This window comes from Thunnus maccoyii, chromosome 4, assembly GCF_910596095.1.
Source record: "Thunnus maccoyii chromosome 4, fThuMac1.1, whole genome shotgun sequence".
NCBI lineage: Eukaryota > Metazoa > Chordata > Actinopteri > Scombriformes > Scombridae > Thunnus > Thunnus maccoyii.
Window position 1 is genome coordinate 4,552,134 of NC_056536.1, and position 16,029 is coordinate 4,568,162.

The following is a 16,029-nucleotide window of genomic DNA, read 5'->3' on the forward strand; positions in this document are numbered from 1 at the left end:
GAAGTTACAGTGAACTGTCTGGACTCACTCTTTTATTTGGAATTGATCCAGTTTTTAATTGAGTGGTTGTTCAGTCACCTGTTGATGTTGTGTGATTTGTGAATGAGTGTGCAGGAGGTCTGGCTGCTTGCTTGTGACAATTTCTTCAGTTCGTTTTTAAGCACACAAAATAACAAGTGTTAACATGTCAGCTTTGTAGGCTATATTTTGTATGTCGTACATATAGATAAGAGTATGTAAGTCATGTATCTAATACATGCATTAATACTTTTTGATGTGAACCTACACTTTTAGATCTGTGAATGTTTTTAGTGTTCAGTCTTTATACTATTCAGCACTGATCTGTACCTATATCAGATTATAAGCTTTGTGGTACTTTATATATTTCTGTAGGAAATATGTGTTAATCATGTGATATGTTGTCTGTTTTTGATGAGTACATAAATCTGTTTTCACAACAGAACAATACTATGAATTTGAATTTATGTTTGTTGGTAAAATGATACATTCTGAACCACTCCACAGCTAAAATGAGCACTTCTTTGTTTAGAAACAATATGTATATGCTAAATGCCTTTAAAGAAGCAGCCTTTTCACCACTCGGGGGTTTTTGTTTTTGAAAGCAAATTGTTTTATTGGCATATAAAATTGCCCCCCACACTCTGATTTCATCGGGTGGAGGACAATGATATAGTATGATGCTGTTTGTTGTAAGATTCCATGTTGGTTTTATTCCTGTCCTCCCCAGTTTTTTGAGTCACCACCCGCCACTGGTGAAGAGTTTGTTTTCACTTGAAGCTGCTGACAGGGGAAAATTTCTCTGTGCTCACCTTAAATCTGAGTTTAAGACCTGTACCTATGAGCATGGTTTGTGACATTACAACTAGTTTGGAGCCAGTACAACTTATACAAGTGTGATGTGGAAACTTGAAGCCTCCAGTGCACATACACTGAGAATGGACTTTTCAGTGAAGTAGGAGTTAAATTTTTGAAATGAAAAATATTTACATATTCATAGATTCTAAATTTTTCAATCAGGGAGAAGGAGTAGATGTAATGTTAAGAATTTTTAAGAAAGTTAACTTAACATTTTTGAGTAAAAAACATATCAGACAAAAATTATTCCAAGCAGAGTATTTTTATGTCTTACAACATGTCTGGAGGTGATCTTTGGTCTTTAAAGGGCCAACTCTGGCTCTACTTAAGCACAGTGGTGTTGTGAACATTTGCTATTTAGCACCAAACACAAAGTATAGAATGTCATTAGTTTTGCACGTACTTCTTCTTAGTTGTAAACCAAAGGAATAGAAAAATTATTATGTAATTTTGACCTGATAATTGTGCTAGATGAAAAGCTAAGGGATCATCAAAGTTAGTATAGTTCATCCAGAGGGGAGCATGAATGTGTGACCCAGCTGTCATGGCAATCCATCTAACTGCTGAGACATTTCACTCAAAAACAGTTGTAGGTGGGAGGTAGATGGATGGCAGGCATTAAAATTACAGGATAGCTGAGGCTGATGGTCATCAGTTTGTGGGCACTGGACAAAAATACATTTTGATCTGATAAGAACACTACGTGAACAACTAAGGAATCACCAAGGTTATTACAGTTCATCCTGAGGGGAACACGAATATCTGTAGAAAATTTCATGGCAATATATCATAATAGAGTCATAACTCTACTGATCCATGTATTCCTATAGCTCTCAGTAGTAACGACTTTATGAGCTTCTTTAATTATAAAATTCTAACTATTAGAGACAAAATTAACCACCTCCTGCCCTCAACAGGCACCGTTCTCTCCCCAAACACAGGAACCTTGGTAACGGCAGTAAATCCTGACATATATTTGGACTGTTTTTCTCCAGTAGACTTGTCTGAACTAACTTCAATGATCTGTTCAGCTAAACCATCAACCTGTCTCTTAGATCCCATCCCAACTAGGCTGCTTAAGGAAGCCTTACCCTTAGTGAGCACTTCTTTACTAGATATGATCAATCTGTCTTTAGTAACAGGCTATGTACCACAGTCTTTTAAAGTAGCTGTAATTAAACCTCTTCTTAAGAAGCCTACTCTTGATTCAGGTGTTTTAGCCAATTATAGACCTATATCTAACCTTCCATTTCTATCTAAGATCCTTGAGAAAGCAGTCTCTAATCAGTTATGTGACTTTCTACATAACAATAGTTTATTTGAGGATTTTCAGTCAGGATTTAGAGCGCATCATAGCACAGAGACAGCACTGGTGAAAGTCACAAATGACCTCCTAACTGCATCGGACAAAGGATTTGTCTCTATACTTGTCCTGTTAGATCTTAGTGCTGCATTCGACACAATTGACCATCAAATCCTTTTGCAGAGACTGGAACATTTAATTGGCATTAAAGGAACTGCATTAAGCTGGTTTAAGTCCTATTTATCAGACCGATTTCAGTTTGTACATGTGAATGATGAATCCTCCGTGAAGGCAAAAGTTAGACACGGAGTTCCACAAGGTTCTGTACTTGGACCAATTCTATTCACCTTGTATATGTTTCCTTTAGGTAATATTATTAGGAAACACTCCATAAATTTTCATTGTTACGCAGATGACACCCAATTATATTTATCAGTGAAGCCAGATGAACCCAATCAGTTAAACAAACTCCAAACATGCCTTAACGACATAAAGACCTGGATGACCTGCAATTTTCTACTACTAAATTCAGATAAAACTGAAGTTATTGTGCTTGGCCCTAAACACCTTAGAAACACATTATCTAATGATAAAGCTACTCTGGATGGCATTACCCTGGCCTCCAGCACCACCGTAAGGAATCTGGGAGTTATCTTTGATCAGGATATGTCCTTTAACTTCCACATAAATCAAATCTCAAGGACTGCCTTTTTTCACTTACGTATTATCACAAAAATCAGGCACATCCTGTCCCAAAAAGATGCAGAAAAACTAGTTCACGCATTTGTTACTTCTAGGCTGGATTACTGCAATTCCTTATTATCAGGCTGCCCTAACAAGTCTCTAAAGACTCTCCAACTGGTCCAGAATGCAGCTGCACGTGTTCTGACTAAAACTAGAAAAAGAGACCACATTTCTCCCATTTTAGCTTCACTACATTGGCTTCCTGTTAAATTTAGAATAGAATTTAAAATCCTTCTCCTAACTTACAAAGCCCTTAATGGTCAGGCACCATCATATCTTGAAGAGCTCATAATACCGTATTATCCCACTAGAACACTGCGCTCCCAGTATGCAGGCTTACTGGTGGTCCCTACAGTCTCTAAAAGTAGAATGGGAGGCAGAGCTTTCAGCTATCAGGCTCCTCTTCTATGGAACCATCTACCGGATTCAGTCCGGGGTGCAGACACCCTCTCTATGTTTAAGAGTAGGCTTAAAACTTTCCTTTTTGATAAAGCTTATAGTTAGGGCTGACCAGGCTCGCCTTGGATCAGCCCTTAGTTATGCTGCTATAGGCCTAGACTGCTGGGGGACTTCCCATGATGCACTGAGCTTCTCTCTCCTCCTCTCCATCTGCATGCATTCATGTAACATCAATGCATGTCACTAACTTTGCTTCTTCCCCAGAGTTTTTTGTGCTTTCTCCATCTCAGGAAAAGCTGAGTCCCGGGCCGAACCTTCGCGGTCCTTCACAGTCCTGATGGCATCCTTCCCTGGCTGTTGCTGCTCGTGCTTGTTGTTGTTGTTGTTGTGATTTTTTTTCTTCTGTCCCCCCTCCCCCTTTCCCTCTCTCTTTCTCTCTCTCAACCCAACCGGTCAAAGCAGATGGCCGCCCACCAAGAGCCGGGGTCTGCTTGAGGTTTCTACCCGTTAAAGGGGAGTTTTTCCTTACCGCTGTCGCCAAGTGCTTGCTCATGGGGGAATTGTTGGGTCTCTGTATATTAAAGAGTACGGTCTTGACCTGCTCTATGTGAAAATTGCCTTGAGATGACTTCTGTTGTGATATGGCGCTATATAAATAAAAATTGATTGATTGATTGATTGATATATCCAGTAGTTGCTGAGGCATTTCACTCCAAACAACAAATGTCAACCTCATGGTGGCACTAGATGAAAAAATAGGGGATAACCAAAGTCATTAGAATACATGGTCTGGGAAACATGAATTCTGTTTAAGTTTTTATGTCAATCCATGAAGTGCGTTGAGATATCGCTCATCACTTTGATCCAGACTGAAATATCTTAACAACTATTGGATGGATTGCAATGTAATTTTGTACAGACATTCGTGGTCTGCAGAGGATGAAGCCTACTGACTTGGTGACTGACTTGGTGCCACATTGCATATTAGATATGTAAATATGCTAACTTGCTAAACTGAAATAATACATTTGATGTTAAATAATTCATGTACAATGAAAAGCCCATTAAAGGCCAGTGTGTAGGATTTAGTGGCATCTAGTGGTGAGTATGCAGATTGCAACCAAACGAATAGCCTTCCCCTCACTCTCCTCTTCCAAGAGTGCAGAGGAACCTAAGGTGGCTGCAAAACTGACAAAAAACACGAAAGGCCCTCTCTAGAGCCAGTATTTGGTTTGAGTTACCTTGTAATAATGTGTAGATATAATTTATTAGTTTTACCATTTCAGGGGAAAAATCAACAATTTTAAGTCACCTCTAAATTATAGTTCCTGCCTGATGCACAATAAATGGCCATTGATAGACAATAAAAATGTGTTCTTAGGAAATTACAAAAAGACATGAAGCAGCAGTGACGTAAGTGGTCTTACACCTATATAAGGAATGGATGATCCATTTCGTGGTCACACAAGGCCTGGAGAGTGACCACACATGAAGGGAATGACCCTGTGTCCAGTGTCTCCCATGAATGAATCATGAACCACAAGCTCACAATTTTCATTTGTACAACATTTTGGTATATAAAACAAAACACTGTGAACAGTAAGAACGTGATTTCAGTGAAGTATGATATGAAATGTAACCATTAGATGATTTTTGATGACCCCTGACCCTTCCTTTAGTGGTCAGAATATCTTCAAATCTTTGAATATCTGCTTTATATACAACGCATATTACACTACACACAACACAGTATGTCATTAACTTTGTTAAGCAAAACCAATATTCCCCAGTGTGTGTTTTTAATTTTGGTGCCTCACAGAGCCACTAGCATGGTTATAAACTCTTAGTCTTGTTCAGATATCAATATGCATCTGGATATGGCATATGTATGCATATAAAATAATCAAACTGATGTTCAAAGCAGTGAAATATTTAAAGAATCTTTAGCAGCATTTTATAAAATAATAACACAATATGATCATTAACGCAATACCATTCCACTCAAAGATGGTAATATTGAAGTATTTCCCAGTCCTACAGTATGTGTGAGTGTATACTCTGTATCTGGGCCTGAACCCAGCAGTAGCAGCAGCACCAGCAGACCCGATAGGGCCTGACAGGCTGAAATGAAACACACAGATAGGGAAATGGCAGCCAGGCAGACAGGAGCCAGTCTCTCATGGGCGTTGGAGATTAGGCTGACTCCTACTTCACATTCCCCAGCCAGCAGAACACAAGAGGCATGTTCCAAACTTTCTAAATCCTTTCTTCCCCTCTATCTCTGCTCCTTGTGTGCACTGGCATGTTTCTGTTAGTCTCTGGTAGGAGTCCACTGAGGTTGAGTTGTAAGAGAAGGGGAGAAAGTTTACATTTTCTGGGATGCTCCGAACACATCATATAGACCAGAGAAATGACTGGTCACCCTGCATGGCTCCATGGGGCTGCAAGTCTGGGACAGACTTTTGCCAGGAAACAATAATTCATTTGAAAAGAAAACATCCATCATGGCAAAACAGAATTACAGAATAATTTTACTCCAGTATGACTTATCAGCATGAACATGATGAAAAGGGGCATTAATCTCATGACAGCAAGCACATATACAGTATATGGCTTTGCTTGTAAAACAAATTATTTTTGAGCATAGGATCATTACCAATGAAAAACAAAAAACCTGATATGAAGTTTTTTTTTTTTATATTCTCACTGATGCTGGCTGTTTCGTTTTTCTTCATAGGAATGCTGTCACCTGACCTGAGGTGACAGAAAGTATTTTTGACACACACACTGTCCCATTATAAATATGTTAATATTACGCTACTATAACATATGTGAAGTGGGTAGAACGTTGTATTTGGGGTGGGAAAAACCTTTCGGTGAGCAGAGCTACATGTGGCACAGTGTTATAAACACTTTTAAATTTAAAAAAAACAGTATGAATAAACCTGTATCTGGAAACTGTGACTTTTCGTGAGTCAGCAATGTGGTAAAACCTACACCAGGAGGGATACTCCAAGCAGCTCAGTGAAAAGATATTGAAAAACACAAGTTAGGGGATGGATACTAGTGATGTGCAAAGGGCCCAATATTTGTATTTGAATCTGTATTTGTTGAGGCAGCAAAATTATTTGTGTTTGTATTTGTATTCGAATAGAAGTGGAAATAGGCTTAAAAATCCTGTTTTTGTTTTTATTATGCTTTTAATTTAGAAACAGTGTTACAGTGTTACAATAAGTGTCCATGAATAAATTACTTTACAAAGGAGGTCCCCTCATCGGGTCTCAAACTGGAGTCTCCCAGATCATAGACGACTGCACTGACTACTGAGCTAAAGATTAGCTCATTGTGTCATTGCAGACAGACCTCTACCTATTTATACACCTATAACATAGAGGCAGCACACCACAGTAGATGGTAAAATTATATTTATAGGATAATTTATGACAATATTGATAAATATGTCACAGGTCCCACAGAATTAATTGTGTTCTGGTCATTGTGGCCAGACTGCCGCACAAACCATATCATCACATTCTGCTGTCTCTCCAGACCAGAGGAACCTCTACACATCACTCACATCCAGCCAGAGAGGACAAACAAGAGTTGAACCCACTCCCCATGTATGGGAATATTAGTGATCTGCCATAAAGTTGTTGGCTACTCTGTTAGCCTTTTTCTACACCGTCACCGGTCTTATTCAGCATGTCTCTGCTAACTGGTCATTATGGCTTTGGGGCTGGTTTGAGTTAATAATGCTTTTTCAGTGATAAATAAAGACCGGTAAGATCTTATCTGGAATAATCATAGCTTCAATTTGCACCACTGACAAAGTATTAGAGAAAACCCTCTAAAAAAAGACTTGAAGCAGACACGCAAACACACACACACACACACACACAACATCAGCATGTTCTTTCATAGACAATAAATACCTTTGGAAAATTCCTAACTTATCTTGCAGGCATGTGTATGTAAAATGAAGATAGAGGCTGAAATTCCATTCCAGTCCAAAGAATGCAGCTGTAAAGGACAATGGCATTGCATTAGAGGGTGATCAAAGTTAAAAGGCATTTCTATCCAGAGACAACGCCTCTCTGGTGGATAGGCCTATCAGTCTGTCCAGAGAAACATTACCAAAAACTGACATAAACAGCAGATATGCAGCCTGCAGTGGGAATGTGTTGCATTTGTGGATCCCCGTTTTTATTGACATAACCACAGACTGACCGGGGGAGCTGTAATAGTGCCACGGGCCCCCCGACACAGAGCCATGTGGAACATCATGATGGACTGTGTAAATGAGGCTGTGGTGGAGCAGGTCCTCACCAATCACCTCATTCATAAGGTCGCTATCTGACTCCTGTACTCAGAGACGGGAATTACTCTATGTGCTAAACCATCTCGTTGGCTTTTTCTCAAAGGTGAAAGATTAAGGTTACGGCAGAAGATGCACACTGAGTTTATGGTTAGAGAAAATTTATAAAATGTACAGAAATCAAATAAAATCCCTTGTATCATTATTGAGGATGAGGCCATATGAGGGAAAGCCAATACATGTTTGATTATTAATCATGTTTTACTTTATTTCTTTGTCAAAGACTTCTGAATCTTTTTAAGTTAAAAATGTGTTGCTGTAATCGCTTTAATCAGTCCTCCTGTTCATACTGGCTATTAAAAGATCCCCTTCAAATGTGCTTTCACTGTAAGTGATGGAGGACAAAATCCACAGTGTATCCACACAGTCATTTAAATTCAAAAATGCATTTAAAAGTTTACCTGAAGCTCATATGAGGCTTCAGCAGTCTGAGTTAGTCATATCAAGTTGATATATGCCACATTTACAATATTTTAGCATCAAATTCCCTCTTTGTGTTTCCTTGGACAGTGTTTCCCTGTTGAGCTAAGGTGGAAGTATAGTAACAAAAAGAGAGACTTTGGCACTAAAAAGACTTTAATGTTCAAAGGCATCTACTTGATTTGACTCATTTGGATGGCTGAAGCTTCATATTAGCTCCAGATAAACTTTTAAGTACATTTCTGCACGGAAGGAGGACTGTGGATTTTGTCTTCTATCACTTACATTGTAAGTGCATTATGAGGGGATCTTCTAATAGTCAGTATGAACAGGAGGAATGATTATGGCAAAAAATAGTCAGGTGGGCATCTGACTATTGTTTTAAGACAGACTTGAAAAATTTAATTGAATCCGTCCTTTAAGTGTTAAAGATTTGATTTTTCATGTCCCTCCATATGAGCATGATATGTGGGTCTTTATGTTGTAAGGTCATCTGTGTTCTTGTGACAGTACAAACAATATACAGTATAGGGATGTGCAGAGAACCTAGTATTTGTATTTGTATTTGTATTAGTCGAGTTAGCAAAATTATTTATATTTGTATTTGTATTCGAATAAAAGTGGAAATAGGTGTAAAAATACAGTTTTTTTATTAGACTTTTAATTTTAGGATATAAAAGTGTTAAAATAAGTGTTTATGAATAAACTATTTTATGAAGGAGGTTCCCACATCGGGCCTCAAACTTGAGTCACACAGATCATAGATGACTGCACTGACAACTGAGCCAAAACCAAGTGCATCATAAATGCACAGCCAGACCTCTACTTATTTATACACTCATAACACAGAGACAGCACAGCATGTCTCTTGTAGGGAAGAACTTGAAAGGTGATTCTTGCTTTGCGCTTTTCATTTATTGCCTATTTTTTACAACCTAACTTTGTGGAAAGAGGAATGGGAACGACAGGTTATGGAGAGTCCCTTGAGAGCACTTCGCTTGTGTCAGTAGCTCAGCTTTATCTCCAGGGAACATCCCCAACTCCGGGAATGATGTCCAAATAAGGACACACGTGTCATGTAGCAGGTGGATGTGACTCCCCTCATTGAGACCTGCTGATAGACTGCAGAGCAGAGGAGAGAGAATGAGATAGCAATGTAACCAACCTGTGCGCTGGTATCAAACATGTTTTTTTTTCTTCCCAAAAACGAATAACTTTTAAAATATTTGTATCAGATAAATTTTTGTCAAAAACCCACTATTTGTGCTTTGCCGAATAACGTATTTGTATTGGGGCCTACCTCTAATACAGTACTTAGACAAATATTTGGTAATCCAATCAGAGATTCCTGTGGAGAAATATTAATCCACTGAAACAAAATATAAAATTATTTTTTCAAATATTTCTAGAAATGGGAGTACATATCTGGGGCAAGTCGAAATGTGGGCATCAGCCCCCATGCAGTTTTTTTTTTGATCTGTAAAAAAATATAAATAAATAAATAATAAAAATACAGCGATCTATGAAAAAATAAGAGACAGGAAATCAACTCATTGATCAAGTACATTGTAAAATCTGTAGATTCAGTTACAGATTACTCCAGTGGTCATCTTGCCCATTTAACTTATTTTCTTGTATTTGTTATAAAAACTACCTTTAATATTCTACCCAACATATTGCCTTAAAACAGGGTTGGTTGGTTTAATCATACTCACTGAAATCATATTCAAACACTTGAGATTTTTACACATACAATACACAATATGCTAAGGGGGGGGAGGGGGGGGGGGGGGGGGGGGGGGGACTTTCCCCATCACTTTACTGCTTATAAAACTTAAATGTGTTAAGATGCTAATTATTATGTATACCTACCAAGTGTTAGGTAAAATAATTTCTACTCATATAAAAAGTAATGCTTAAAATTATTGGATAACATCACATTTACTGATAGTGGCAGATTTAGGTGCTCTTCATTTCTGCTCTCCTTATTGCTAGGAGCATGTAAGTCAGAAATTTCTAGCATTTCCTTTACAAGACTGCCCTACTCTGCTCAGTTATTTAATATTATCCCCACTTTTTTAAATTGGAAAAAAGCAGCGTACTTAATTACAAGTGATATTTGTAAGAAACTGTGTCAACAACCAGCCACAGTACGCAATCAGAGAGGAGGAATAGGGAGTTTAAAGAAAGAATTTTGTTTTCCTGTAATTTCCTTTTCTTTTTCAAACATCTATAAAGCAACTGACATGATTGGACCTGGCACACACTTTGGATATCCTCAGGTGTGCTTTTATCTCATTTTTCTGGGTGAAAATGGACCCTCCATCCCAAAAAAGGTGTGTTACATGTAGTCAACACATAACGATGAGTATTTTAAATAGTTAGCTAACATTTACATTTGTAGTCACTGTTGCTCAACATTTTTATTTTGGTTTCAGTGAAATTGGGAGACAAGTGCTGTTTTCCTCTTTAGATTAGTTGAAGTATTTAGCCAAAATCAACATGCTGTATAGTAGTGTAATGATGGTGGTGATATTGACAGTTGTATTGGTGGTGATGGTTGTGATGGAAGTTGTGAGAACATGTAAGGCAGTAAGGTATCTTTATTATTGTTGCATTTTCTTAATCTTCTGAAAAAAATAATTTCATACCAAATCCTACACCTTTAATTAGAATTATTTAATTTTTCAAAACTACAACTAATTGATAGATATGAGAAATGTCATTGTTTTGATTTGTTATCATACATACTTTTTGGAAGATTTATATGGAGTCTCAAAGTTTTCAATATTAAACAAATCAATTAGACATTATGAAATAATTCCTTCTTCAGCAGTCTGATGTTTTTCAGAGGAATACACCCAACTCCGTCTTTCTCTGTAGTCACTAGCTAATAGACTCTATAGCTTGCCTGCAATTAGTGAGGCTTGGGGCATGTGATTGACTAAATGGTGAGTGGGCGGTGGTGAAAACTCACTATTGCAAAAAGTGACATTATGAAATAAAAAGTGACATTGTGATATAAAAGTGTCATTGGGGAAAATGCCATTATGAAATAAAAACTGAATTTTGAGAAAGGGGATTTAGGAAGAAAAATGAAATAAATAAGACCCACATAAAACTCTATTATTATGAGAATAAGAAATGTGAAATTACTTTTCATAATGATTCATTGAGTCTCATAACATAGTGACTCATTTATATATATATTTATATATTTTACACATTTTTTTCTTGTGACTATTTAATTCCTATAGTTTTATAGTTTTTTTTTAATAGTTTGTTTGTTTGTTTTGTGTAATAATTAATAATTAATATTGGCCATTTGAGGCTTCATAGATTTGAGATCAACTAATCTAAATATAAATGAATTAACTACTAATATGATTTTCTAGATGTTTTAGGGCATCTCATGAATTGGGTATACGCACACTCATTTATGTTTCATTTTTCTAGTGTTCCCAGTACTCGTCCATCCTCAGTGTACAATAGAGTCCCTGGCTATGAGAAGATGCGACCAGAGTGTAAAGGTACAGTACAGCTTGAATCCTAACAGGAGAGGCTGCCCAAACAAGCTTAGATTGATATTTGTATTATTAAAACATGGATATTATAATTCCACCACACAGCCATGAATGATCTTGTACTGTACATTTTGTGACTTTATGTAAAGATGTAAAGCATCACTATAGTTGTTGCAGGTGAATGTCTTCAACCTCCAGTGTAATCTGACCAGCGTCACCAACCTGAACCCCAACTATCATGTCCAAACTGGGAGTGAAGTGGTATCATTTTCACATCACATCCACAACATCAAGGATTTCTACCAAATAATCTCCCAGGAGACCTGTGGTGATTACATTACTATTATATTAAATAGAAATATTCAGGATGTTGAGCATCTTCATATTCATATTATTGAAGATACACGTGTTGGACTAACTGTATGCACTTCCATTTCTTTTTTGTAATAATTTCTATCCCCCAGAAATACACTAACAACCTTAACATTACTCTCTTTTATAATAAGTCATATAAAACAAGTTTTATAGGGTACTCATTAGGGATGTGCAGAGGGCCCAGTATTTGTATTTGTATCTGTATTTGTTGAGGCAGAAAAATTATTTGTATTTGTATTTGTATTCGAATAAAAGCGGAAAGAGGCTTAAAAATCCTGTTTTGTTTGTATTTCGCTTTTAATTTTAGAAAATTAAAGCGTTAGAATGAGTGTTCATGAATAAACTACTTTACGAAGGAGGTCCCCACACCAGGTCTCGAACTGGAGTCTACCAGATCATAGATGACTGCGCTGACTATTGAGCTAAAACTTTACTCATTGCCTCATTACAGACAGACTATTTATAAAACAATAACACAGAGACAGCACAACGTGTAACGTGAAGGGAAGAATTTCAAAGGCAATTATTGCTTTGCACTTTTCATTTATTGCCTATTTTTTACAACCTAACTTTGTGGAAAGGAGAAGGGGAACAGCAGGTTAGGCAGAGTCCCTTGGGAGCACTTTGCGTGTCTCTGGCAAACACCTCCAACTCCAGGAATGATGTCCAAATTGGGAAATTTGTGTCATGAAGCAGGTGGATGTGACTCCCCCTCGTTGAGACCTGTTGATAGATGTAACAGTGGAGCAGAGGACAGAGACTGAGATGGCGATGTGACCGAAGTGTGTGCTGGTATTTGACATGTTTGGGGGGTTTTTTCTTCCTGAAAACAAATCATTTTAAAAATATTTGTATGAAACAGATGTTCATAAAAAAAACTGCTATTTGTGTTTTGCTGAATTAGGTATTTGTATTCGGGCACACCCCCAGCACCCCTGTCATAATAGTAAGCAAAAAAAACCCCACAAAAATAAATGTATCAACATTAAATACACACAAAAAGAAAGAAGATAATAATCACTTCTTACCATATTTGTTTAGTTTATTGAGTGAAGCTTCTCTGGTGTCAAGTGGACTCTATGGGCCCTATCTTACACCCGGCTGCAAAGCGGCGCCAAGCGCGACACAAGTGTCTTTGTTGGTTTAAGACCGATGCAGTCATCATTTTCCCGTCCAACGCCAGCATTGTTTAAATAGCAAATGCACTTGCACCCATCAGAGCGCCCATGGGCGTGTTGGTCTTAAAATGAGATGTGGTTAGGCGCATTGCTATCTTGAGGCAGCAGAGAGCGATTGCGCTATTGACCAACAAAAACCTGGACTGAAGTCAATGGTGCAGTGTTTCACTGTTATTTTAAGGGTGTATTATCAAGACAGTAATATGTGCCTGCATAGGTGCACAACATGCGTGCACTCAGCTTTTTACACACATACGGATGTGCAGCAGTGCACAAACATGCAAAAGATGACAAATAAAAGGATTACAATGTGAAAGATTATTACTGTGAACATCAACATATTTTAAAAAATACATGTCATAATATTTATCAGAATTAACTAATCGCAGTAATTAACTAATCGATTTTGACCAAATCGTGGCAATGCACATAAGTACGGACAACAACGGATCAGACACAAATGGACTCTCCTGCTACATTAATACATGATGACAGGAGGAAAACATGAGGAAATAAATGAGGTGAAAACAATGATTAAACTAAAGAAGGAAATAAATCTGGACAGCTTCTAGCTGCTGCCAGCAGTAGGATCAGCACCTTGGAGAGCTGATCAAGTCCTGATAACTGCGTTAATGATTCTTTACATGATTAATTAACATGATGAATTAATTATTCAATTTTTGAACAATATTTAACAAATATTCTTTAACATTTCTGAGAGTAAAGTGATCAGGTTCCCATACTTTCAGCGATTAAAACCCTGCTGATTTTATCTGTTACTCCATGATTGAACAAAATGATTTTAAAGAAACCAAAGCTGTAATTAAATGATAAACCTTTCCAAAAATCAAACGAAAATACATTTGCAACAAATTAATGAACAGGACCTTAAACTGGTGGTCTAGGGCTGGCCATGGGAGGGTCCAGGAGCAGCAGGGCCAGTGTGCTCGTTATGGATCACACGTTTTCACTTAGTGCATGAGCACATCTTTTTCCTCTGCAGAGAAGCATTCCTTCTTACTACTTGGCAAATGCACCATCATAATAGCAATCCGCCAAGCGCACCTGGCTTTTAAAGGGAATGGGAGATGACACTATGATTGGTTTATTGCATGTTACGCCCAAAACACACCCATGATTAATTAGGAGACTATGGACAACCCCTTTGAACCTTGCGCCTGGCGCAGTGACCATTTTTCCGCTGTTAAAATAGCAAAAGTGGATTTGGACACACCCTAAATGCACTTTAGATCGTTAAAATAGGGCCCTATGACTGAAATAAAAAAAAAAAAATTATATAATTAAAAAACTGTTTTTACTGCTAACACATATCATCAATTTTCAAATTAAGCTCTTCCTCCCATTTTCTATGTAAATTAATTTCTTCTTGGCCAACAAGACTAATCACATTGGTACAACCTTTTCTCTGATGGACCAAATAACAAATCTTCCAGTGATGAAATCAGTGATACATTCACTCTGTTCTGAAAAAATGTAATGTCTGATATGAAGGAACTTTTCTAAAAATGTGTCATGGCGAGCCATATTTAGAGGCTAATTGTTCAAAAAGTAATCGTTCACCTTCTTTATGCAGGTCCCCATGCACCTTTGTTTATTGAGAAATGTTTAACTATTATTTTATAGCTTGCCATCTCTCAGCAAAGATGATATTCAACAGGCTTTCATCAAGTATGCATCAGAAAAGTGCTGCTACAGCACAAAGCCAGTGAAAGAAGGAGTGATTACCAACATGGAGGCCTTTGCCACATACAGGGTAAGATAGACTGACATGTTTTTTTTTTTCATCAATAATCACAGTGCATCATTCAGTATATTTGATGTAAACTATATAAACTATCATATATCAATATTCATCAATATTATATAATATACTATTATATAATATTATATATTATATAATTATATGTAAATGTGCAGCCATCATAAATTGAGTCATGGGGTTGAATATTTCAGTCAAGCATAATGTTGCTTCATATACTGTAGAATATGAATGAGGAGGAACAGACTATAAATGTGAAGGGGTTTAACAGAACCTAAAAAGGAAAAATATGGTGCAAATCAACAGTTTCAGAGTTCTTATTTATAACAATTTGTCTTCTCTCCCTTTGCTCGATGCATGTTCTGTCTTTTTTAGTATCGCCTGGAGATATTTACTGAGACACCCCACACAGAGTGGAAGTCAAAGACCATACCATGGTAAAAGATCTATGTTTAGCAAATATACATCTGAGGAAATGCAAATGAGAAAAAGCTGATTTTATCATTTCAAGCGACGCCATTGTTCTTTTACCGTAAGAAGACTTAAAGTTGAATTGAAATTAAAATTCATATTTGCTGAGAAAATGGTATATATTAATACAGTAATTACAGTAATTGTAATTTTTGGTTATGACTGATGGTATCAATACCAATCATTTGATTGGTACAATATCTGTGTGGGCAATAGAAACAGTTCATTATATCACTCAGTGAATTACTCAAAGGGACAGAGAACTAACTCAGAAAGAGCAGTGGTACAAATTTTCAAGTAGCTGACCAAATACAAGTGCAATGAGAAAGTGCGCTAAACAGAAATTTTTTTTTTTTTGTTTTGATTTGTTTTGTTTTTTAAATTTTATACAATTATTAAAGTGAGCAACAATAGGAAGTACACAAGTGCATAAGAAATACCATAAGCAACAAGAAAGAAGTGCAACAATCAACAAAGTGCTAAAAAGGTTAGGGGGCTCAAGTGTTGAGGTGTTCATGGAAGAGATGAGCTTTCAGGTGTTTCTGGAATGCACCAAGCAGGGAGTCAGCAAACCATGTGGAGCT